Source organism: Saccopteryx leptura, chromosome 6, assembly GCF_036850995.1.
Source record: "Saccopteryx leptura isolate mSacLep1 chromosome 6, mSacLep1_pri_phased_curated, whole genome shotgun sequence".
NCBI classification, from domain to species: Eukaryota; Metazoa; Chordata; class Mammalia; order Chiroptera; family Emballonuridae; genus Saccopteryx; species Saccopteryx leptura.
The window spans coordinates 33,697,517-33,724,437 of record NC_089508.1 but is presented as its reverse complement, the minus strand read 5'-3'; the positions used below and the strand labels follow the sequence as shown (position 1 = coordinate 33,724,437).

Below are 26,921 nucleotides of genomic sequence, written 5' to 3'. Positions count from 1 at the left end.
GGGCAGCCTTCACACAGGTCCCCTCCACAAGTCTGTGAGGCAGACACGAACTCCAGTTTATTCAGGAGGGAAGAGAAGCTCAAAGAGGTCAAGGGCACGGTCAGCACTCGTCCCCCCTACACCACTCATGAGAGATGGGAACAAAGAGACTGAATGCAACAGGTCACCTCCAGGTGACAAAAGGTTATCATGGCAGACAGTCTCGTGTGAGCTGCCCCTTCCAGCCCACTTGAGCCCACCCAGGGGCCTGGGAGAGCCGCTTTCCAAGGGTCTGGAACCCATGAGGCCCAGGTTCTGAAAGACATCACCTCAGAACCACAAGCAGGCCTTTGCACAGCTCAACCTGGGAAGGCGGTAGGGGCCAGAACACAGGCACGTGGCATCCGTCCTGGGCAAAGAAGGGAGGGGCAGGATCAAACTGTTGCTTTACAGAGCTTTCTGGACCATGAGTTCCTTGTCTGTGCACCTGTGTCCTGGATAAAAAAAAATTTTCTTTTCATTTTATGATTTTAAGATTTTACTTATTTATTTTAGAGAGAGGGTGAGCAGGAAGCATCAACTCCCGTATGTGCCTTGACCAGGCAAGCCCAGGGCTTCGAACCGGCGACCTCAGCGTTCCAGGTCGATGCTTTGTCCTCTGCGCCACCACAGGTCAGGCCTGGATAAAATTTAACATACAGTAGAGACCCAATATCTACGTGTCAAGTGGGGGGAAAGGCCAAATGCAGGTCCTCCCAGAGTGAGGGGCCCTGGCCACGGGGAGCCCGAAGGTTGGGCTCGTTGGGGGAAGGACTGAGGAGTGACAGCTGTTCTGGGGAGCCGTGACAGACACCGCCTGCTCTACACCCGACCCGACCCCACTGCCCCTTTCCTTTAAGTGACAGCACAGAGGGAAGGTCCGCACGCATGGGGCTGGGCACTGACCACAGCCAGGCCCCTTACCCTGAGCCTCCGCCTGCAACCTGGCTCCTCACGCAGTCTCTGACTACACAGCTCCATCTACCTCTACAGTGCTGGGCTTTGCGACATGCTCAAAATATGGCTTCAAGCTGCACTTAGGCAAGAGTAATTAAAGGAATGCTATTTCACTCAGCCTCTCATTAGCCACGTAATTAGACTGCTGAAAATAATTAACATTCCTTCTGATAAAGGAAACAGAGGACCCATTACATTCATTAGGACAGCCTCAAACCAGCCTAGCCAGGCTGAGAAGAGAGCTCATCACCTCCCAGTCCTGTGCCGGATGGACAAGAGTCAGCATCCGGAAACTCAGAACCGGAGGCAGAACCAGCCCTGGGCCGGGCACTAGGACGAGCTGATGCTCTCAATGCCCTGATGCGTATTATAGATCAGTGGTCCCCAACCCCCGGGCCATGGACTGGTACCGGTCCGTGGGCCATTTGGTACCGGTCCGCAGAGAAAGAATAAATAACTTACATTATTTCCGTTTTATTTATATTTAAGTCTGAACGATGTTTTATTTTTTTAAAATGACCAGATTCCCTCTGTTACATCCGTCTAAGACTCACTCTTGACGCTTGTCTTGGTCACGTGATACATTTAACCGTCCCACCCTAAAGGCTGGTCCGTGAAAATATTTCCTGACGTTAAACCGGTCCGTGGCCCAAAAAAGGTTGGGGACCACTGTGATAGATAACAACACACTTGTGCAAGGTCAGAGAAAAACTGCAAGGAAACGCATGCCTGTACCTAGATGGCAGGCCAGGGGCATATGCCGGCCTCCCCTGTGGCCGGAAAAGGCATGTGACAGAAAAGGCATTTTCTAGGAAGAATAAATCCATTGCAGTTCTAGAAAACAAGAAGGAATTATATGGATTCCCTGAAGACAGAAAGCAGATGGGAATAAACATGGAGAAACCACAACTGCAAAAAATAAAATCATGAAAGAATAACAACAACAACGAGGATGATAATAACGGGCACTCCCACATGCCAGACGTTGTTCTAAGAACTCTGGCGTATATTATCTCACTTAACCCTCACAAAAACCCTTTGAGATAGAGACTGTTATTATCCCCACTTCATAAATAAGACCCTGAGTTACACAGCTTTCCCAAGGCAGGGTGCTAGGAAGTGCCAGGACTAGGATTTGAACCCAGGCAGTGTGGCTGAGATTCTATGCTCAGTCCGACAGACAAGCTGCTCTGAGGGCTCCAAACTTGGAGGCAGCAGATCGGGGCCCCAGGAGAAGCCCGGAGTGGATTTAGAGCCAACGGGCAAGTGGGCCCCTGCCCATCTCTCCACCCATGCTTGTGCCCTGGCCACGAGAGTAGGGAGGCAAGGGGACACCTGGCCCAGCTCCAGCCAGGCCCCAGCGGGCAAACCCTACGTCCAGGCCACAACTGGTGGCGCTGGCTCTGGAGCACAGAATCAGAACTCAGAGAGGTGACTGAGAGACCTCAGAATACGGAGAGAGGAGCGCAGAACCCTGACTCACCAGACGGACAAAACCAAACCGCGGAAGATGCATCGAATTTAAGAACAGAAGTTCTAGTGAGAAAACAAAATTAACGAAGTCAACGGAATGAAATGTTCTTCAAAGTATGATTAGTGTCCTCTGAGGGACAAGAGGGGCTACTGAATCCTCAAAACACAACCAGCTATTCGCAGAGAAACATAAAGGATTTTAGAAATGAAGAAATAAAAAGATCTTAGAAATGAAGGAAATGCACCACAGCTAACTGGTGATTTCTGGGTCAAAAATAGAGTGACTTCATTAAAATTTTTCTTTATATATTTCTATTTTTCTAAACTCCCTATACTGAATATACATTGCTTTTAGAATCAGAAGAGTTGTTTCTTTAAATGTCTGGCCCAAGGTAGGTGCTCCAATAGATCTGGTTGCAAAGTAGTTATTTCGCTAAGCAAAAGGGGGTAGATCCTGAGCCCTGCAACAGCCCTTGGCCCTACAGAGGCTGGTCCGTAATGCATACCCTCCATGCTCCTGTCTCCGGGTCTCTGTGCACACGGTCCCCACCAGGAATGCCCTTGTCCTCGTCCCTCCTCTGTCTACCTATATTTGCCTCGTTAAGGAAAGGTCCCGATATCCTGCTAAATCCACCTGACCCCACCATCCCGCACCCCGAAGGGCACCCAGTTCCCCAGAGTCACGGGACGGCGCTGGTTGTGCTGTGCTGTGGGGTCTCGGGACTGCAGCTTCCATGCCCTTTCCCTTTCAGTGAGTCCAGTCTGTCTCCCCAGCTCTATGGTAGGCTCCTGAAGGAGACAGAGAGGCCACCAGCCTGCTCTTTACACCCCACTGTGCCCAAACAAAGCCGGGAAGCTTTCGCAAGAACGTTCTCATATGTCAGTTGAGTGAATGACGAATGAGCTTCTGTTGCTGGTGGGAGCAGGAAGAGGAAAACTATTGTGGAAATGCAATTATTCAACAGGGCTGGGCCCACCACAGCACCCGGGCGAGGCCCTCGGAAATGGGCCACCTGGTCCAGACAGCTTTGCACTGCCACACCTCATGTGGGATCCAGAAACGCCCTGCAAACCCAGAATTGAAGGTGGGTAAATCCAGGCGTGAACTACTGATGAAGAGCTGGATATTTAGGGTCTGAAGGTATCTCCCCACAGCTTGTTTATTAGTAGCAAGGGGACAGAGTAAATGCACAGTGAAGAAACTGGACAGCACTTTGACCGAGCGATCGATGTTCACACCTAGGGGCAGAGACCATCCAGGGCCTCTGGAAGTGACATCTTGAAAAGGATGCACACCACCCACAGAGATCCCAGCCGGGAATGTGGACCCAGAGTCTAAACATGAGGCAACATCCAACAAATCCAAAGGGAAGCGCATCTTTTTTTTAAAGGGGAAGATGGAGGCTATATTCTTCAAAAATATCAATGTCATGAGAGACAGAGAAAGGCTAAGGAACTTTTCTGGATGAAAGGAGGCTACGGAGGCACGACAACAATGTGCAGTTCGGGCTTTAGACTGGACCCCATGACGGAGAGTGCAAATGCCATGAAGGATAAGACTGGGTCAGCTGACAACATTGAAATACAACCAGCAGGGTAGAAAAATTACTGTGTAATGTTCAATTCACCGAAGGTTATATATAACAATATCCTTATTCTCAGGAAGTCCACACTAAAATATTTAGAGTTAAAGAACCATGATGTAGGCAACTTACTCTTAAATGGTTCAGGGGAGAGAGAGAGAGAGAGAGAGAAAGAGAGAGAGAGAGAGGAAACAAACGATAAAGCTTATAAGGCAAAATGTTAACAAGAGTGAATCCGGATAAAGAGTATATCGGTGTTTGTAGTATTCTGGCAACTTTTCTGTAAGTTTGAAATTAATTTCCAAATAAGTTTTGGGGGAAAAACAACAACAAAAGGGCCCCTTCTACGAGATAGGGGATGGGGAGAGGGCGGAGCAGAGTCAGAGGGTGACTCCGGGGAGAGCGCTGGTCATCACATGTCTGCACTGGACGCACAAGTTCCAGCTTTGCCAAAATGTCCCTCCCGGCACGTTTCCTCTCCAGCCAGGCCCTCCTCTTTTCTCCCTTCTTCATCGACTTACTCCTTCCTCTCCCGAGATCAGAAATCTCCCAGGAGGCCTCTCTATGAATACGAGAAGACAGGATTGATGAACATTTTGGGTGTACTCTTATAGGTAGTTAATATTTTCTGAAACTGTTTTGACACCTGTTTTGTCCACAAGCCCACAATAATGAGGCCGGTTATATTTATGAAGCCTTCTGGGTTTTATAAGGTATTTCATTCCCCCCTTTCCCCGCAATTCTGCGGCCAATACTACTCATACTGCCGACTCTAGGCCTTTAGGCCACATTCCTCCCTTCTGAGATTTCGTGTAGCCTTTCTAGTGTGAGTATCCCGTTTCCTGCACCATCACCATCACCAGCAGAACTCCAGAGTAACCCCTCCCCCACCCCACACACAGGCTCAGCCTCTCTCCCCAGGCTCACTGTTTGTCACAGCTGGGTGCGGTCACTTCAGATAACTCACCACAGCCAGACGGAGACTCTTTAAGCAGCCTCACTGCGGGCTGGAGCAAACCATCACATTGTACAAATTCATTTACTTATTAATCATAAATCCTTGTATGCATCTTTCATGTGCAGATGACGCAAGCCTAAGCAGGCCGGAGAATAAAAGCTGACGTGCAGCAGGGCGGCTGGTTGTTTTTAACACGTGGGAATATAAGCTCTCGGAAACTCTACTGTGATCTCAAACACCAAAAGGCCAATAATAATAATAACTTACATTGGGACAGTGTTTTCCACTTGTGTCCTTGAAAATATATCTCATTATTCATGCACTCATTCGCATGTTCATTAAGTAATTAGTGTCTGCGTCATGTCACCAGTACATGCAAAGACCACACAGGCAAAGAAAGACCCAAGCCCTGACCACAGGAAGCTGATGTTGTTCTAAATGGTCCTGGAATGCCCAACTGATCCACTGGACCAGTGGTTCTCAAAGTGTGTGCCAGGGCACACCGGTGCACCCTAGAAGATTTCCAGGTGCGCCCTATGGCATTCCAGAGAAATGTGTGCCTGTTGGGGACCAAAAATCCAACAGGGTTTTTAGAGTTTGGATTTTGGGGGGACAGAGGTATGGGGAATTGGCTGTAAGCTGACAGTTTGCCCAACGCCCCACCTCACTTGCCTGATTAGGTTGCAAAAGGCTGTTAAGCTGTGGTGCTGGATTGTTTACACTACACCCCATGTTCCCCGGAAAGACTGGAGGCAAGTTTCTTCTATCCTTTGTTTGGTGTAAAGTTAAGATGATACGTATGGTGGGGGTTTTCTGTACTCAACACAATTAAGAGTAAAAAGAGAGGAATTCTTCAATGTATTGACGAGGAAATGAGAGTTTGCCTTTCAAATATATGCCCAAACATTGAAGAAATCACTAGAACACATCAGGCTCATGTTTCTCATAAACACAAGAATGAAAAAACTTAACACATTTAGGCCAGGACCTGCCAAATTTACTAAATCTTACTAGGAATGTATCTATACATATAAAAATACAACTTTTTTGTCGCTTTTTTATTTTTAACCTCTTTTTTACGAATACTAAAAAGCATAACTCAAAAAATGTAACATAAAAATGTTTTTTAATGTCAGAATAAATTTAATTTTATATTTATTTTGTTTAATTACCATAAAAGCACACTTGGACTTTATATTTTTCTTTAATATTTGACTTAATTATTATAACATGTTTCTCAGAAATTTGTATATAGTGCGCCTACAATTATTTGTAGAATTTTAAATGCGCCCCGACTTCAAAAAGTTTGGTCCACTGGACATTCAGAAGTGACAAGACCATCTGTAATTATCTGAACCTAGAACTGAACTCCTTTTCTGAAGTAATAGGGGACCCTCATTGTCAGGGGTCCCCAAACTTTTTACACAGGGGGCCAGTTCACTGTCCCTCAGACCATTGGAGGGCCGGACTATAAAAAAAACTATGAACAAATCCCTATGCACACTGCACATATCTTATTTTAAAGTAAAAAAACAAAATGGGAACAAATATAACATTTAAAATAAAGAACAAGTAAATTTAAATCAACAAACTGACCAGTATTTCAATGGAAACTATGCTCCTCTCACTGACCACCAATGAAAGAGGTGCCCCTTCCGGAAGTGCGGTGGGGGCCAGGTAAATGGCCTCAGGGGGCCGCATGTGGCCCGCGGGCCGTAGTTTGGGGACCCCTGCTCATTGTTTTAATATATGCTGAATTGTCCGGGAACGCCAATGGAGTACAAATCGAAGGGATATGGTACTTTAACTTCTTTGGAACTTTATTAAGAACGGTTCTCCATTTTGGAAAATCACGCCAACCTCAGCAGCACCCCTCCTGGTATTTCAGCCACCCACACAACACACCTGTATCTTGTGGGTATTTGTGGCTGCTGCCTTCTCAGTGATTCTACATACAGGTTCAAACACCTGACTCCTCCCTTCTGTCTTCTGCGTAGCCGTGCCGGGCAATTGCACCTTAGGAAATGTGATATTGTATTATAACTAACCGGTTCTTTCTCTCTTCTATGGCAGTCAAGGCATTTTATTGATACTTTGAAATTTATGTAAATAGGGAGATCATATTATCTGTGAGTTCTATTCAGAGTAATTAGGAGGCATTACAAATATTTGCTGAATAAAAAGGAGGCACCATTCTACATCGTGAGCCCCTAGAAGCCAGGAAAGCATGGTGCTGAGGGCAAGGTGGGGGTGCACAGAATCGGGGCTTCGAGGGCTCAATCCCACAGATAAACTCCATGGTCTTTTTTTTTCTTTTTTTTTAGAGAGAGGAGGGGAGGCAGAAAGACAGACTCCTGCATGTGCCCAACCAGGATCCATCCGGCAAGCCCACTAGGGGCTGATGTTCTGCCCATCTGTGACATTGCTCCATTGCTTAGCAAAGGAACCATTTTTTTAGCACCTGAGGTAGAAGCCATGGAGCCTTCCTCAGGGCCTGGGGCCAACTCGCTCGAACCAATCAAACCACAGCTGTAGGAGGAGAAGAGAGAAAGAGAAGGGGGAGGGGTGAAGAAGCAGACGGTTGCTTCTCCTGGTATCCTGACCGGGAATCGAACCTGGGACATCCACATGTGGGCCCAATGCTCTGTCACTGAACAAACCGGCCAGGGTCTTTCAGAGATACCAACATGAAGCTCGTGAATGATGGCTATACTGACAACATGGTAAATCTAAGGGGCTTAGGAAAACTATTCAACTGGGCACCTTTGGGAAATTTCATTTCTATGATTAATTTAAATTATACCCTATCTCAGCATTTTCCAGTGTAATGACAATAGGTAAAAGACCACAAGTCAATGTGTAAGGGGCAGGGAAATGATAAATGGTTCAATGTCCAGGGGCGAAGATGCCTTTAGAAGAAGTCAAAGCAATAGATGCCAGGCTTGGTCTGGGGAATATCTTCTTAATGGATGAGAAGATGAGTAAATAGTTTGTAAGAGGATGCTTAAGGAAATGTATTTATGGAAAACGCTATATCGTGAGGCACCGTGGATGGGCACGGGGTGGAGAAATGATCTCAGAGGACCTCCCATAGGTTAAAGAGGCAGGTCAGAAACACTCAGGGCTCAGAGTCTGAGAGGGGCTGGTTATTTAATGGCGGGGATAAGGAGGCGTAAATTCCCATGGGCATGCCCCTCACTGTCAAACAGGGACAAAGGAAAAAACAAATGTGTCCTTCAATCAAGAGGGGATAGCTAACTCACTCATATGTCCTCCCCAACCCGAGGACACGGGGGCCTCGGGAGAAAGGAAGGGACAGTCTTCTTGGCTTGCAGCGCTAATGGGAGGTCCAGAAACAGCTTTTCTGAGTGAGTTCTTCCACTAACACCACCCATCTCTTCTCCTCTCACTTTACTCATCAAAAAGTGAATAAAACACAACAGAACACTTTAAATTCCATCACTGTACATTTTTCTCTTGCTTTCACATTTTTCCAGGGGCATTTGTATACTTAAAGAAAAATTTTAAAGGTCAGGTCAAAGCAGCTGTAGAAATTGACAAGCAGATAGACGCTCAAAGGAGTAGCTGCATGGCTTCTCAGAAGGAAGTAGAGGAACCAGGCTCAGTGGGGTTCCAAAGACACAGCCACACGTAGGACTTGCACCCGGGAACCAATTTACAAGTCCCTCTGGGGAGCCGACTCTGCTCAGGGCTCAACACAGCCCCCACCTATGTTACACTGAAATAGAACAGCCAGCAGGTGCCTCCCACCCCGGGGACACACCAGATCATCTCGGAGACCAGGAAAGGAGAAGGAGGAGAAAGCCTTTCAGGTCTAGGAGTCATGCAGAGCTGGGACCAGGGTGAAGCAAGAGAGGCATTCGCTTCAGGCACAAAACTGAAATTTAAGGTATGCTGAAAAAAGCTTAGTAATCAAGATACATGATATGGTAATGCAATATTTTACAAAATCAAGTCGGTAAACTAAGGCGCAGCTGTAGTTGTACTGGAACCAGGGCCAGGATGAGGGGCAGGCCAATGGGGCAGGGGCAGGTGAGGTTCTGTGATGCCGACAAGAGTCTCACATCACAAAGCCCCATCCCACCCCAGTGCCAATAACACCTTTGTGGACAAAACACCACACAGAACCACAACCTCTTAGCCAAAACCCTTGGAATTCAGAATCTTAAAGATTTTTTTTAAAAAGGCAATGTAGAGCACATCTCCTAGATCATACGGTCTCACAGCAGGGGCTGCGGCAGCACCCCTGCCCCATCAGACACGGGAACATTCCTGTGCCCACATCTGTGAACACTCACGCTCTGCAGAATAGACCACCAGTGGCTTTACATTAGTCCAGGTCAGGTTTTGCCATCACTTGAGTTAAAGAAAAGCTTTCTGCTTTAGAACATCTTGGATTTTGAAACTACAGCTAGAGAGGAGAGTGAGTCTTAATAGCATTACATTAGCTTTCTTATAGAAAACGGGCAGCAGACTGGACCCAAAACTTTTTGTTTCAAATGTAGGCAGAAAAGACACCTGCAAAGTCCTCACCAGTGATCCGCCAGGAGAAGGCGATTTCTCAAAGCTGCTCAAGCCCAGAGCAGACTGACAGCAGCATTACCCACCAGCCAACCAACCGATATTATTAAACACGTGTGTGTAAACCTTGTGCGGAGTCCTGAAGAGTACGAGACATACAAGACCAGCTCCAGCCCTCAAGAAGGCAAACGTAAATCATAGACTACTGAGAAGCGAAAGGAGCGACTCCACCACGCCCACACTTTAGAAATGATGAAACCAGGCAGTTAGTAGCAGGAAGAGGTCAGAGTCTGGGTTCGCTAACTGCCCTTCACGGCTCCTTTGCATAATGATTACAATTCCATGATGAAATGATGAGAGGAGTAAAAGATCCCAGCTGGTTTGGGTCAAATATACCATTTGCAGCAAAGATGGGCTCTGACTTTGAAAAGAACTTTGGTTTGGGGAGCGAGCAAAGCAGATGAGGGCCGTCCAGGCAGGAAACGGACATGAACTACGGGTGGGCGTGTCCATAGCGGGCCAGCCAGGCAAGTGGGGTGTCCTGGTCAAGGGCGCAGAAAGAGTTGTTGTTGGAAAAGCAGGTAAAGGCAGTGCACGGAGACCCTGAGTGCCAGAGTGAAGGACTGACACTCCGTCCTGAGGCAGCATTTCCCAGTCATTCTCCGTCTGCCTTCAGCACTGGCCATGGGTGCCCGCTCCCCTTGTGGGCTGAGACAGAGTTTGGTGCTGTAAAAGTATACACTCTGGGGTCTGAGTCTTTCCATTTGAATCCAGGCTCTGATGCCAACTGAGTGACCTTGGACGACCAGCTTTTTAACCTCTTTGCCTCATTTTACTCATTTGTAAAACAGACACAATCTAGGCACCTCTCTCATGAGGGTTAAGTGAAGGAGCATGTTCATTGCACTGAAAACAGTGCCTGGCATTCATTGTAAGTACTCAATGAATGTTAGATGCTATTGACCCTTTTATTTAAGTTAAACGCTTAGTTAAATGTATATACTGTGGCCTTATCCTAAGCAATAATACCCAGGAAATCACGGGCTTCTTGTGACAGTCTTGGCTTTGATAATACACATATAACAAGAGGTTAAATCAAAAGTCTTAACTGAGGCACCAAACACAATAGGTCTGATGCCCCCAAGCTGGTAAAGGGGCTTCCACAGGCCCACTCAGGAAACTTGATGTCTGTCTGACCCTGCAAGTGGACTGGCATCTGACCACCACCTGAGACGCCCAAGGCATGAGACACAGGCCGACCATCTGCTGTTGAGGAACTAAGGGAGACAGCTGAGGTGGGGGGGTCGGCCTGCATTCCCAGGTTCACTGTGCCAAAAAATGTGCAATTGGGTCCTCGGACTAATTGTGGGCCACGCACAAGAGAGGCTCCTTGGTCCAAAAGGGCCCCTCAGACAGACCAAGGACCTGAGCTGAAAGCAGCGAAGGAAAGAACAGTGATCTAAAATAGAGGAAATTTGTTCTTTTTAAGACAAATGGAAATAAAGGATCCCAGCAGCTGGGGACCAGGTGAAGAGACCCTCTGAGAAACCATGAACATGGCCACAAGAGAAAGAATTGTCATGAAATACCTGCCACCCCGGGAAGCTGAAACCTGGCAGGCAGCAGGGCTGGCTGAGTGAACCCTGTCCTGTCCCTCCCAGCCTGGACAGGACTGGACACATTCAATACTGAACTGTGACTGCTAGTGACCACAGGACCTTCTACTGCCTCAGAATGACCAGAAAAGGGATGGAGACCGACTAAGTTTTCATCCCAGGGCAGGGAAAGGATGAATCCCGCCGAAACCATAAAGAGGCAGTAGGAGACAAAATTAAATCACTTTATGGGCACATCCCAGCGAGTCGTGTTTCTTTATACTAATTAGAAACATAGCTATTAAAATGGAATGTTTGTCCCTGTACCAACTAATATCACCTCTCATATTCCCATTGGCATAGTAACCACCATTGGAAATAATTGGTATAGAGGGCAACAATGAACTAAGGGAGAAAGCAAGGCAGGCAGGAACAGAAAAGATTAGCTTGGTGGGTTCAGTTTGAACATGATGAAATGAAATAGAAGGTGTATCGAGGGATAGGAGACTCTGAGTCCTTGGACAAATGGCTTTGTTCAAAGGCAAATCCAGATGGCCCAATTCCATGCCCAGAAAAGCTGACTCCCTGAGCTCCTAAGCTGAGTTTGATGTAATCTTGCTCTTTTACACCATGCAAAAGCAGCAGAGAAGAGTCACCTGGAAAGCAACAGCCAACACCCCCAAGTCCTGGAGCCCTGGAGGCATCCTGGGCTGAGCCAGTCCTTGGAGCTCGCCAAATCCAAGTGCAGAATGTGAATTGTGCACCATTGCACAACTTCCCTGCTGCCTTCATGCGGGGACACTGGAGCACAAGGGGGGGGGGGTGAAGTTTAAATTTTAAGATAAGATACAAGGGGTGCTCCCCACAGTTTAGGAAATAAAAAATACACACCTCTCTGCTGCCCCATTTAAACAATCAAAGGAGGAACTACCCCCTGGCCGGTTGGCTCAGTGGTAGAGTCCCGGGTTCGATTCCAGGCCAGAGCACACAGGAGAAGCACCCATCTGCTTCTCCACCCCTCCCCCTCTCCTTCCTCTCTGTCTCTCTCTTCCCCTCCTGCAGCCAAGGCTCCATTGGAGCAAAGTTGGCCCGGGCACTAAGGATGGCTCTATGGCCTCTGCCTCAGGCACTAGAATGGCTCTGGTTGCAACAGAGCAACGCTCCAGATGGGCAGAGCATCGCCCCCTGGTGGGCGTGCCAGGTGGATCCCGGTCGGGCGCATGCGGGAGTCTGTCTGACTGCCTCCCCATTTCCAACTTCAGAAAAATACAAAAAAAAAAAAAAAAAAAAGGAGGAACTACCTACCCAGTCCCCTTCACAAGAAGGTACTTACTCCACCTCTGACTTTGTCCCTTAACTTCCAATTTGGCTTCATTTTTCTGGGGTTTCTCCTTGAAACCCATCTCTGCTTCCCCAGATCTGTCTTCCTACAGTTCTAGACCAGCTGAGTTATTCCCTGAGATGGAACCATCCAGTATTATCACTCCAGCATTCGTATTTTACAGACAAGGAAACTAAAGGACTCATGTCACATGCCCAGTCACTGAGCTGAGACAAGAGTCCGAGTCCCCTATTATTCACTATCATGCGAACTCTCAAAGGGGGGTTAGCTCACCTCCTCCAGGCCAGCACCTCAACCTTCATTCTTCTTCCACAAACATCTCAAAATGGTAGAAGAGCCTCAGAGTTAACTTGCCTGAAATAAACAAGGATGAAAGAGATGAGAATCATCTCAATGAACTAGCTGGTCACCTCTGAATGGAATGACCAGTGGCCACAAATCCTTTCTCAGAAGGATGGGACAGTCTGCTGTACTTTGTAGAGTGCACCTGGGACCCAGAGTCATGATCAGGTCTCCACAGCCGAGCCGTTAACAATGGGCAGGGGAAGGCCCAGAAACAAGGTTGGAGGATGAGAACTGGAGTCAAGAATCTGAAAAGATAAACTGCTATGACTAGTGACAATAAAATGACAGAAAGAAGAATGCTTCCCAAAGAGCAAGAAGGGGGGAGGGGGACAAAAAACTGGCATCAAAGTGAAATGGAGTTTATGAGATACATGCTATGCCAGGCAGAAAGTCTATTCTCCTCACAGTAACTCCCAGGCCATCTGGTCAACCTCCCCAATGCAGGGTACTGACCTTTCTTTTCTTCTTCCTGAATATTCACTGGGTTGTTTTTCATATAAGAATCTGGATTTCCAAATCCTTTTAATTAGCTGTGTCCAATCCACATCAGCTCTCTTTCTTATGGCTTAACTCACACTACCTCCACTTTGACCATCTCCCCACATGCAATCCACAGAACACAATGGAATCAGACAGATCTCAGTTCAAATCCCAATTTGGACACTTGCTAGTTGTGTGACATGTGCAATTATTTTCACTTTTAGAGCCTCAGGTCTTCCCAGTATGAAATGGGGATAAATAAGTAGCTATCTCATTGCTATGAGAGAAAAAGTAGCTATCTCATTGCTATACATCAAATGCTTAGCCCAGTGCCTGACATATACATAGTAGGTATTCAATGAATGGTGGCTGTTATTGTTACTATTGCTATGATCACTGAAGCCAGCTGAAGCTCCATTTGTGGAATTAAATCTCCGAGGGCTGAAATGGGCTGTCCAAGGTCATACAAGTGAGTCAGGAAGAGATCCCAGATTTCCTGATTCCAGAAGCCTTTGCCACCCATCAACTCTGACACCAACGACATCACTGCCCAATGACTTAGAAATCTGGGTATCTGATCACATCCAAGGACCACAGCTGAAGACTGAATAAGCCCTCACCATGTGCTAGGAACTGAGTGGGCTGTTGGAAAGCTTTCAGGCTTCTACAGATCAGAGTGGGAAGGTCATTTCCTTCTCTATGGCAGGCAAAAACACAATTAAAAAACAAAAATCTGGAGCTGCTGCTTGCTTGTTTTGCCCAGGGGTGACAATATTTCTTGTCTATATTTAAGAGGGTAGATGTAGATGAAAGTAAGACCAGTGCTCCAGCTGCCTTAGTCCTAGCTTTGAAAAGGCACTTTTGATTGGGAATAAGAGGTTAGGAGGAGCCTAGGGACTAGAGACTAGAATGGGATTTGGCCAAGGACAGCAGCGAAAAAGAAGATGGGGTTGGCAGTGGGCTAAATATAAGTCCCCACCATTCCCCCAAAGAATGACAGTTACTGTCCACAAGGTGGGCTTCTGGCTGCACCAGGGCCTGTCCCTCTACTGATGGTGCAAAGCAATGAAACCATGGAGCCTCAGGAAGCACATTTTATCTTGAAGCATGAATCACCCTTCAGAAGCCCAGAAAAGAATCCTCTCTTTGTGACCCTTCAATCTTTTGGCTGGCATCCCTAGCTCCTCGGGGCTGCTGTCAAGGCTTTATGAAAACTCGAGATGAGTGACCTTTCTGATAGAAATGAAACACCCAGAAACTCATGTGGGGGAGGGGGGTGTCTCTTAAAAACTGAAAGGAAACAGTGAATGAATGAACCAGCTAGAAGGCATTGGTCATTCACGTCCAACCGCTGAGGGATGCAGTCAGAAACGGCTAGCGCGCTCTGACTGCAGGACTTGGGGAGTGGGAAGCAAGGGCTGAAGGCGTACTCTGGCTAGGATATTCTATTAGATCTCCTGATATTAAGTTAGAACTTGACCATGCAAACCTTTTGTACTATTTTTTTTAAGATTTTATTTCATTGGCTTTAGAGAGAAGAGAGAGAGAAAGAGGAGGGGAGGAGCGGGGAGCGGGGAGCATCAACTCCTAGTCGCTTCTCATACGTGCCATGACCGGGGCAAGCCCAGGGTTTCAAACTGGCGACCTCGATTCTAAGTTGACACTTTATCCACTGTGCCACCACAGGTCCACTTTGTTTTTGTTTTTTAAACTGCCATGCTTTTAGAGGATGGAGCAGCAGAAAGGAGCAATCTGAGGACCCAGGGCCTTCCCATGTAGACTGCGTGCCCTAATTTCAAAGATGCTGTCCCTTCTACAATACCAGGCACACTGGGGGCCAGGAGCCCTGTAAAGATATCAGAACTCCCTGCTGGGGAGCCAGCAGAATAAAGGATAATGGGAGCTTGATGTTCAGAAACAGGACTTGGCCATGACTTTCATTACTCCTCAAATTGCCACACTGGATTGTGATGGACCCCAAAGGTAGAAGCACGAACATCAGCAGAGGGTGGAAAGTTGCCTTTTATAATAGAACCATCCTCCAAAGGAGCAGAGGGCCAATATCACTCTGTGACCACAACCCCATTAAGTTTATACGGAGGGAAACTGGTGTTAAATAAACTTTGAGGACAGCCCCAGGGCGGAGGAGAGCAGAGCCCCCAGCTGCAGGAAGGGTGTGAGCAGCGGGAAGGAGCAGGGCCTTCTTCTACCCGGCAGTGTGAGGGAACACTTACTCGGCCTCAGCTCCATCTATGAGTGTGAGTTGCAGGGGTGAAAACCAAACCATTTCCTTACATCCCAGCAGCATCCCACAGCTCAAAGTCTAAGGCCACGGTGTCTCTGAAACCAAGCACGTGGGTGCCTAAATTCTATCAGTGCATCTTTGTCTCATAATGAAAAAGTATAACCCCTGGGTCTCTTCCAATACTTTGGTCTAAACTTTCTTAAATCCCAGGAAAAGAAAACTTCCCCAACACGGACATTCATTCAAACCACAGCCAGTGTGCTAAGTCTTTCCCTCAAGGGAAATCAGAACCAAAAGGGCCACCTCCTAGCCCTTCCCCGGAAATCTGTTTAGGCTTGACTTTTCAAATACACACCTCTGATTTCTGAGCAGTGGTGGTGGAGAAAGCAGACACCTGACCAGAGAGGCACTTTCCTCCTGCTCAGAATATCGAAATCGCTTCCAGCATTACCTCTTAGCCAGGTGTTGCCACAAAGGAGCTGAGAGTTTGCCAAGTAAGGAATTATCCACATCTTAAAAGGAATGTTCTTGCAATGAAAAATAAAAATAAAATCCAAACCACCTTGTCTGTAAATTGGAGCGGAGGGGAGGAGGGAGCAGAAAAGTAAAGAGATACAAATTTGAAAACAGCCAGGCTGTTGGAGGGTTAGATTTCCCTTCCGTTCAGGACAGCCAGATCCCCATCGTATATGGGTTGCTGATAAGACCAAGCAGCTTCACTTTACTGCCCTCACTCAGGCCTCAGCTTAGAACATCAGTGTCCCCACCCACCATCATCAGAGACCCTTCTCAGAGCTTGGAGGGTGACTGCTCCTGACATCCAGGCTGGACACTGACTACCTGGAAAAACCCTACTAGGAAGGAACTTGAAGTCATCTGGAGAGCAGAAGCAGACAGGAAAACACTTACTGCCCATGTGCTACAGCAAGAGCCTTTCTGATTAATAACTATACTTCTAAAACCGACACTGAGCTTTCCCTATCACAAAAGCTGTAATTGAGCCCTTTCCCACAAAATGACACCTCTGCCTTTAGAAACAATATGTGAATCAGATACAAGTGAAATAAACACAGTATGAGGCTCCCTAACTCATTTAACATCTTTCATTCAAGGACCTGAGGCTCTTCAATCACTTTAAAAATGTAAAAATTCATGCCTCATTATTTTAAAAGAGGAAATCAGAAGGAGTATCATTTTCCCATGTTACTGTCAGTACATATGAGGAACAATCCACGGAAAATCCCCTTCTCCCATCATTGGAGGGGGAGAGGTCAGGACTCCATATTATTATCCTCAGCTCTGAATAAATAGCCTGGAATAAACCCAGTGGGGGCTGAGCAATATCAACCCTGCGCATCTAAGGGGGAAAGGGCACTAGAAGTGAGACCGGTGGTGCTCTCTGATCTAGAACCTGCCACCGATTCCAGTCACAAGTCCCAGGACCATAGATCTGTAGCTCAGGGGACTTCTTTTCTTCCTGCTGCCTCTTCATGGTCCGGAAGCACCCCTCATTCCTATTCCTTTCTTTAAATGACCAAAGTTGATACTAAATTAGCTTGCATTTCCCACCAAAAACGGGATAAACACATTTGTCCAGCCCCCACTGTCACCCAGTTACTTATCTCTTTCCCCAAACATGAAGCCTTGCAGAAGAAGACCAAGCCTCATCTCAGCCCACCCCTTCATGCCTCTCTAGACCAAGACGTCCTGCAGGCCCACCGCTGGCCCAGTCACTTGTATCATTAGCTCATTCACAGAAGCAGGCAGGAGAGTCACCCAGCAGACCAGCTGCCCCTCCCACTGCCACCCCAGTACCTTCTGTCTCCACAGGCAAACAGATGTAGCTCTGCCTTGCAATCAGGGGGAAACCCAACTCTCAAAGGGCTGTTCTTTCTGAGAGAAAGAAAGGCAACGGGCAGTCCTGCCTCAGGATAGATGCCAATGGTCACATGCAAGAGCTGGAGGAACCTCATTCCTGAAGACACAAGGTCGGGACCTGGGACCTGGGACCTGGAACATGGCCTGTTTGTTTTCTAGAGAGAAAGACACTGTACCACCCCCAGGGCAGGCCATTCAGCCCTCCCCTTGACCCCTTTTCCTGGTTACAGCAAAAACAGAACCCAGGCCTCCTGATGACCCAAGTCTGAAGGCCAGAGTAACAGTTCATTTGTTACTAAGTGCTGAGAACACAAGAGCATTGATGAGCAGAGTCCCCAAGGTTACACTGGCCCGGGGCCCCACCCCAGGGTCCTGCTGTTTTCTTCCTGGGAAGGCCTGAAGCAGTATCTGAACAACCTGCCACCTAGGCTCTATACCTGAGGCAACTAATCACCCCCCCCCCATTGGAGAAAGAGGGAGACATGGTCTCCCTGAGAAGGAAAGGAAAGGGTCATTTTATGACCAGGCATACACAGAAAGGGGGAAAGAAAGGCACCTGGAAAAGTGGCCACTATCTCTCTGCCCCTGCTGTGAACAGGGATGAAACGGTCCCCATCTCAGCTCTAACTCTCCCTCCCAGGTCCTCAGATCAGAGAGGGCAGCTGGAGAGCTGGCAGCCACGGGGCTGGCTGCACCCCAGGGTGTGCAGTCCACCATCTCCTAGTTTTCCCATGCACCCCGGGAAGAAGGCAGCAGGCTCATCTTGGCACGGTTCCCTCCCCTTCTGGAAAGTCCTCAGCCTCAAACTCTGGAAGTCTGTGGTTTCCACTCCCAAACCCTGGCTCCCCAGCTTCCACCCGGGCTGGAACCCCCTCTGCCTTCTCCAAGTGGCCTGGGGCGGGGGGAAAGCGCTCTCCGCCAGGAGAAAGGGGGTCCCTTCCCGTAGCATCTCCTCGATGCCTCTTTGTCTTCAGGGCGGGGGGGCGGGGGTTGTCAACATGCACCCCTTCCCCAACACGCCCCTCTGTGCGCCCATCCCCCTCAGGGAATCCAAGCCCAGGCGCACCATCTAATCTGCGGCTAGCCCTCCAGCTGGGGCAGCCGCTTCGAAACCGAAAGCAAAGAGGAAGCGGGATGGGGCAGCATCCCCAGCCCGGTCGCCTCCGTGTCCGCCCCGTCGCCGCATCATCGTCCGCACCCCCCGCACTCGGCGCTGGCCGCGCGCGCGCGGCCACCTCTCCGGGCGGCGGAAAGGCCTCTCTGCGGGCATCGGGGGCACCTACCAGTGGGGGCTGGGGCCGCGGGCAGGGGCAGGGGCTGGGGCCGAGCTGGGCCGGCCGCCCGCCCGGCGCAGGTGCGGCCAGGAGCGCCGTTTCGCCGGCTCGCTCCCGCTCCTCCTCCCGCGCCGGGACCCGGGGCGCTCTCCTGCGCCGCCTGCTCTCCGCCCCCACGCCCGGCGTTCGGGCTCCCCCCGCGCCGAGCTGCCGGCCGAGCCTTCCCCACGCCGCCCGGCCTCCCTCGCCGCGTCTAGTTCCGCATTGTGTGTCGGCGGCCGCCGCGACGGCGCGGGGCCCGGGGGGCTGCGGCCGCCGCTGCCCGGGCCGAGCGGAGCCCCCGGCGGCGGCGGCGGCACTCACCCATAGTACGGATGCGATGCCCACTGCACATGCTCGCGTGTGACAGGCGCCCTGCCTCCGGCGCCGCTTAACTCCTTGCTCGCCTGCTCAGCCGCCGGGCGCGCTGCCCCGCTGCCCCGCCGCGCCTCCCAGCCGGGAGTCGGCGCCCGCGGCGCCAGGAAGCGCGCCCTCCGCCGGGCGGCGGCGCGGGCGGCTGCAGTGCAGAGCTCCTTGCCCTCCGGCCCCGCCACCCCGCCTGCGTTTGAGGTGTCTGCAGGGGCCGGGAGGAGAGGACTAGCCCGTGCGACTGCGTGTATTGTACAAAATCCACTGTGGGTATCCTGCAAGCCCCGCTACCCGAAGGCCTTGGGCTACCCGGTGTTGCACTCACTGTGTGCCAGCGTTGCATTCGGTGCAGTCCATTCATTGAAACAGCCCCGCAAGGTTGTTCTTATTAGCCCCATTTTCATGGCGGAGGAACAGGCCTCTGGAAATTAAGGAATTTACCTAAGGCAAGGCCTGAACCTCCAACGACCAAAATTTGATTTCTACAGCAAAGATTAAGCAGAAGATATTCTCTCTGAAGTCAATCTAGAGTCTTCTATCGGAAGGTAGAAAACACTGGATGACATCTGAAGGCCTGGGGATTCTGGCACATGAACCGTGGGGAATCCTGACTGAAGGCCCTGACTTGAGATAGGACCTTCAGACGGCTCCCAGGTCCTGTGGAAAAGCTGAGCAGGGAGAAGGAACGCAACCCAACTCGTATCCCCACACCATGCCTGGGTCCTGGCCCTGGGTGCCACGGCCAAAAGAAAGGGACATTAAAAAAAAAGAGTGTAATGCCTTCTGGGGTGTCCTTTTGTAAATAATTCGTCCAGAGGGGGCGCCCTTTTCATATTCTCGCACAACCCCAATGTGTGCGTGGGCCTGATCTGAGAGAGCTAATAGCTGCTTCTCTTCTTGGCTCTCCCCCTTTCTATAAGATGCCGCAATGACAAAGAGTTCTTAGAGCTCTAAGCACCGAGTCTTCTGAGAAAAAGAACCTGAGGTCATCCAGCTGGTCTTGCCCAACTCTGGGTGAGCAACTGGGCTGCTTTCCTACTGTCTGAATCTAATCCGTCTGATCCTATGTCTTCCCTTAATTGCCTGACGGGGCCATGGGTCTTCCATCAACCTCTTGTCCCTGGTCAGGATATTTCAGAAGTGCATCCCAAACTAGTAGATGAGCGATGTGGACAAGGAGATCTAAGCCCATCCCATACATACCCTGTTCTTGGGCTCGCCGAGGTATTCTTCCCAGAAGGAAAGCACTGGGGTTGGGTGGGAGCAGAAGGAGTTATTATGTCAGGTCTCTCAAACCAGTACAGGAAGCGCAGGGCCATGTGGTGTCTGTGTCAAGGCCTTCGGCTTCCCTGAGTTAGTTCCTCCTCTGTAAGATCCAGGTAATACTGCCTATTTCATAAGTATATATATATATTTTTATAATTTTATTTTTTTAATGGGGTGACATCAATAAATCAGGATACATATATTCAAAGATAACAAGTCCAGGTTATCTTGTCGTTCAATTATGTTGCATACCCATCACCCAAAGTCAGATTGTCCTCTGTCACCTTCTATCTTGTTTTCTTTGTGCCCCTCCCCCTCCCCCTTTCCCTCTCCCATTCCCCCCTCCCCCCCGTAACCACCACACTCTTATCAATGTCTCTTAGTTTCACTTTTATGACATAAGTATATTTTTGATGACACAATAACATGACGCTTATAAAGTTCTCAGTACACAGTAGGCCTTCCATAACAGAAAAGTGTTTTCTGCTGGGATTACTCTGCAGGGAGTGAAAAGAAAGGGTCAGGGCCACAGTGAGGCAGTGTCCCTAGAACACTGTCAAAGAGCAAGAGAGAGCCCCTCTCAGGATGCCTTGGCAAGAAGTGACTTTCATTCATTTGACAGCAAAGCCCACCTGCTGAAGAGAGACCCTCCCTCCGGACCCCCTTGCCTTTGAGACCCAGTTCTCCCGGTCTGGCTTTCAGTCTGTGACTGGCAGCTGAGTTGGCTCCCTCCTGGGCTCTGGGAGGCAGCATTGCACGAGGATAGCATCATGGGCCGAAAGGCAGAGCTGAATTCAGGGTGACTTATCCACGAGGCACAGGAGGGGCAGTGCTGAGTGCCTGCAATATTTTAGGGCCCACAAAGAAAAGTTTGCATTCCTTTTAAAATCAGAAAAAAATAATAATAAACTTTGAGGTCTAGAAAAATATTTTCCTATATAATATTAGTATTTTTGTCCTTAGTGTATAGAAGTCATAGCGTACATAAGCCAAGGTGCCAGTTACTGAATCAGAGGAAGGAAGAGTTAGGAACTACGGCACAAGATTTGGCATCAGCCAGTCTCTATCCAGCTCTCCCATGGACTTAACTCCATGGTCTGGATTTTCCTCATTTCTAAATTAGGAATCATTTCTTCTTAACAAGAATTTATATAATGCCTAACAATCGACATATCTTCTCTCTTTGGGGAAATGTAGCTATTTTTATCCCCATTTTATAAATGAGGAAATCAAGACTGAGAGAGATTATATGTTTCGGTCAAGGTTATATTACTAGCAAAGGCAAAATGCAGTTCAAATTCAGGTCTTCTGGCCCCACATCCCAGATCCTTCCCAACTGCACCTGGAAGATTTCAAATAAGAACAAGTATGTGCAGAGCAGTCTGCTGGTTTTAGACCAAACTGCACTGAGTGGTCGGTCCCCTGGCTGTTCACCCACAGAAGGCTGGGACATGCACACAGTGTTGTGTGAACGGGCAAGGAGGGTGACCCTGGGTACGGGATGACAGTGGTTTAGTGATTCAAGTACAGACTCAAGTTAGAGGGCCCGGGGACAAACCAAGCCCTAAAGGATGCCAGCCCTCCTTTGCCTTCTTGTCTTATCAAAGCACCCTGGATTTGACCTAGACTCCACATCCCAGCCAGATGGCTTAAGGCAATCTGTTTAACCTTTCGAGACCTATTTCCTCATCTGCAAAATGGAAATGGCAGTAATACCTAAGCCCATGACTGTTGTAAGCACAAATACGATGATTCATGTTAGGTGTTTAGCCTAGTGCCAGGCACATAGACATAGTTAAAAGCCCCCGGTCACAGTAGGGAGTTGATGGTAGTTCTCGTCACATCTCTCTCCCACCAGCAAGCAGGGGAAATGGGAGTCTTTCAAGTGTCTTTCTGGTCTCTAAAGTGCATTGAATATGTTAGATTCTTAGCCATATTTTCTGGAAGACAAGAACTTCCCTGCCCTTCTACAAAGCAAACCCTCCATGAAAGGGTTGCTCTTGTCCACTATCTGTAATTTTTTTGATGGCTTTCTGTATACTTGTTAGTGAGGACTGTTTCTCTGGGGGTTGCCTTCTGACCATAAGTCAGGAAAGGGGAATCTTGAGGGTGATTTCAGTGGAGGGACTGGGCCCGCAGCCAGATGGGGAAGAACCTGATAAGGAGCCAAAGCATGGAAATTGGAGGCCAAGAGAGAACTATGTATAGTCTGTCCCGGATGCTAGAAAAGACAGAGAGAAGCGAGGTTGGAGCAGAGGAAGCATTGGGGTCCAAGTCAACCTTGAGTTGGGAATTATTTGGACCAGCTTTACAGGAAAACAAGCTGGATGAGAGAGAACAGGAGGAACCCCCAGAGAACCAACGTTCTCTAACAAACATACAGAAATCTTTCTGTTTCCCCTGAAAGTCATCAAGAAAATTACTTAGGATGGACAAAAGCAATTCCTTTATGGCTGGTTTGCTTATTAGGAGGGCAAAAAATGTTCTTATCTTTCAAAAAATATGGGCATGGTCTTGGCAGTAAGAGAGGGAGTCAGTTTGCTAGAGTTTGAAAATGGGGCAGTATCTTTATAACAGCCTTCTTTTTTCAAGAAAGAAAAAAGCTAAGAAGTGTGGATCAGTATCATTTAGAATTCCTTGCTTGCAAGCAACAGGAGCCAACTTTAGCTGTCTAAGTATAAAGGAAGGTATTGAAAGGATATGATCATGTATCTCAAGGGAATGCTGGTAAAATAGACTTGAGAAGACTAGGACTAGGACAGCTTTGGGAGCCCAGATAATGGGAAGTATTTAATTTGCCTTTGGGTAGTGGGCAAATGTACACTTGAAACCTATATGATCTTGTTAACCAATGTCACCCCCATAAATTTAATTTTAAAATTAATAAAGAAAAATAAAGTCTTCTTAGAGCTCTTCTGCCAGAAAACTTCAATCTTTTTTTCTTTTTATCACTTTTGCTCCTGTGTGAAAGAGTCAAATTTGCCTAAGTTGAGTCACATGTCTACCCCTTGGCCAGAGAAGGGCCAGCAACCCACATCATGACTGAAAGGTCAACCAGGAAGAGAAATCAAAGTGTCATTACCCAAAGGAAGAAAAAGGCTGCTGTGCCCCAAAAGTGAATGCCCATGACATCGGGGGGGGGGGGGTTCACAGGAAATGTACCCAACTCAGTGCCCCTGAAACATTCTTGGCTGTGAGAGAAGGTGAAGGGAGAAACACATAAGCCTCAAAAGAGTAGCAGGAAGCTCTGAAAAGTAAGGAAAGCAGAGATGGCTGAGTCAAGTCACTGCTTGTGCTGGGGTCGGGCTAGACCTGGAGCCAGGAGAGGGGTGGACCTGGCACGGCCCTGAGCTGTCCCCAGGGGCAGGGGAACTGAGATAAGGGAAGCAAGGACTAAATGTTGTTGAGGATGTCCTTGAATGTTTGTGAATTGCCTCTGAGGGTTGGAAAGGGGCACCAGCGGAGGGGGAAAGAGGAATTAGACCCCGGAGAAATGGTCAAGTTGACTGCAGCTTTATCAGAAGTTTTACTGTCCATCTGTCCATGTGGGAAAGGCATATGTACTTTCACAGAGCTCTCAAAAGAATGTGTGTGCTCCTGTGTTGGGGACAGTTAAAAGGCATGTCTTCTCTCTCTCTCTCTCTCTTTTTAGTCATTAAAAATAAAAGGCAGTGGATAAGGACTATGCAGTATTTATGAACACCTTGAGCCTGAAAATGAAGAACTCACTATTCTGTGATAGTGTGAATTTATCTGTAAAGCATTAAGACAGTTATAGTAATGTGTATGCACTAAGACAGCCCTGAAAATTAGGGTAGTTTCGTGAGACTAGCGGTCAATTAAGAAGGGGGCACGAGGTCAATGCTAAAAGTATCTAAAGGGAAAATATGAACATACATCGGAACTACACTACTTCTTACTTCTAAGTGTGGGTTTAACTGTGAAGGTTGTAAATCGGGGTGAGAGGAGATAGAGTTGATTATGAAGCTTGGAGATCATGAGGAGAGCCACCCCCACTCCCCAGCTGCTCTCGTTTCCAGCTCAGCAGTCTGCCCAGGTGCTGGGCAAATTTGAAAGAATTTCTGCCCTAGAGATTAGAAACCAAACTCCAGGCTGGTCACCTCCCCTCTGTGCCTCCCTTTGCCAGGATACAAGGAGCTTAGTCGTCTGAGGAGGGACAAAGGGGTATTGTGAAGGGGAGCCTGGTTATGTGAAGGCTTTGCAACTAAAAGCTTTTATGCTGCTATCTAAGCCATTCTGCCCGGGGGACTCTGTGTGCCTGTCCCAACTTCCCTGGATCAGTTCAAAGAGAAATTTCAGCCGGACGCAGTGATTGCAGAAGGATATCTGGGGATTTGGCAACATTAATAGGTTAAGAATTTCTATCACAACATCTCATCCAAGTCCCAGTTCCTGGCCCCACTAGGTCCTGGGATGGGTGAGGGTGGAAAAATCCTTCTTTTTGTAGCTCTGAGTCACAGGTTTCTCCCACAGGAGCTGGCTGAGAGGCAGCCCAGCTTGGGGGCGCGGTGAAGATGGGGGTACAGGTTGCATCACCGAGGGTAAGTTAAAACCTCTTTCAATTCTTTGTATCCTCCTCATCTTGGCCCTTCTAGGAGAATTCTGCCACCTTCTGGAAGGGCTGTGTAGGCCTGACAGGTTAATGATCCTAGGGACTTCATGGTGTCTGGGGAATTAGTTCACTTGAGGTGTCCTATTAGTCTCATGCTAATTAATTAATAAGTATGTATTTAGTGTTCTCTCTTCCCGAACACTGTACCATTGTGAGGCTTGGACTCCTAACTGCAAGGAACTTGTTATTCAGTTCAACAACCATTCACGTCGCAGGTATTGTGTGGAGGATTAGGGTCAGACAGGTAAAAGATCGAGACCTGCCGTATGGATACGAGAACAATACACAGTGATCTATAACAAAGCATTATCCTGTGCCCCTAGCAACTGTTTTCGTTTCTGCTACTCCTGAGCAGTGGAAGGTAGGCAATTACTTGTGTTCTAGCATGGGGTTGTTTCCATGATCTGGCTTTTTATCTACTGGACTCTATGTGTAACGCAAACTCTCAGGCTTTGGCTCAAAACTGACCAATATTTACAAGTTTACACACTTCTTTCCGTCAAGAGAATCTTTGCCCCTTTTTCTTGCTAACAGCTTAGGTCAAAGTTTCCTTGGCCCTGGCCGGTTGGCTCAGCGGTAGAGCGTCGGCCTAGCGTGCGGAGGACCCGGGTTCGATTCCCGGCCAGGGCACACAGGAGAAGCGCCCATTTGCTTCTCCACCCCTCCGCCGCGCTTTCCTCTCTGTCTCTCTCTTCCCCTCCCGCAGCCAAGGCTCCATTGGAGCAAAGATGGCCCGGGCGCTGGGGATGGCTCCTTGGCCTCTGCCTCAGGCGCTAGAGTGGCTCTGGTCGCAATATGGCAACGCCCAGGATGGGCAGAGCATCGCCCCCTGGTGGGCAGAGCATCGCCCCTGGTGGGCGTGCCGGGTGGATCCCGGTCGGGCGCATGCGGGAGTCTGTCTGACTGTCTCTCCCCGTTTCCAGCTTCAGAAATGAAAAAAAAAAAAAAAAAAAAGGAAAAAAAAAAGTTTCCTCTTTTATGTCCTTCAGCAAGACACAGACCTGGGAAGAGGGTAGTGCCATCTTTGGTGGATTTTTCCATATCTGTGGGCAGTAATGTCAGGTATATAGGCCTGTGACCTCCTAGGGAATACAGTAGAAGGATCTAGGGACAGGAGGGGGAGAATAGTGGGGCTTCTAATAACACAAAGGAAGGAAAAAGAAGTGCTGATTTTGTATTCAGAGTGCATAGCCTAAGAAGGATACTGACTGCTCTAGGGCCTCATTTTGACCCAATAAGTGACCTTATGGGCCTTTTTATTATGGAGATAATACTATAGCATATCCTTGAGCTTTTACTATTTAAATCCCAGTTCATGATCTAGGCCTTGAGCTTTTACTATTTAAATCCCAGTTCATGACCTAGGAAGACCGTGGGCTCAGCAGGTCCCATCTCCTGCCCTAACTGCTGCTAGTGCACCAGGCTGATAGACCTGGATGGTGTTCCAAACCGCTGAGTGTCCAAGGAAGGGACATGAGGGTCTCCAGTGCTGCAGCGAAAGGGCGTGGAGAAATGAGGGTGGGTGTGGAAGAATGAGACGGGGTGGAGAAAAGGACGACAGGCTTCAGACTTTCTCCTTGAATTCATTTACTGGGACGTTCCTGCCCAGAACCTCACATAGGCTTCTGGACTACCCCCAACTGGCTTCATGTTCCTTCTTTCCTCAAGAGGAGGACGTGGCTGAATATGGCATTTCCCTCACAGGATGTAAATCAGGTTTGGATTAGACCTAGGCCCAACTTAACTCTGCTCCCAGACTTGTGTCTGCTCCTTCAAGGCCTGGGCAACCGCCAGACCACAGGAACATAATGTATAATAGGAATCCAGTAACACTGTTGTCATAGCTTCACTGCTCTCAAGAGGTAACAGAGATCCAGCAATATCAAAGGCATGTGAGTCCCCTCTGATCTGAACATCGACCCCC

General features: G+C 48.4%; 1 protein-coding gene across 5 annotated transcripts in view; it reads right to left on the bottom strand.

Annotated features, from left to right (window-relative positions):
* TMEM229B (transmembrane protein 229B) overlaps positions 1-19,287 on the bottom strand; it is a 42,742-nt gene extending 23,455 nt beyond the window's left edge. The window contains exons 1-2 of one of the 5 annotated variants that reach the window (XM_066342461.1): positions 19,054-19,287; positions 12,742-12,822 (exon numbers count right to left, since the gene is read on the bottom strand). The gene's annotated coding sequence lies outside the window, so the exon portion shown is untranslated. The other 4 variants (XM_066342459.1, XM_066342462.1, XM_066342463.1 and 1 more) reach the window with 4 other exon arrangements.
* Positions 19,288-26,921: the final 7,634 nt, after the last annotated feature.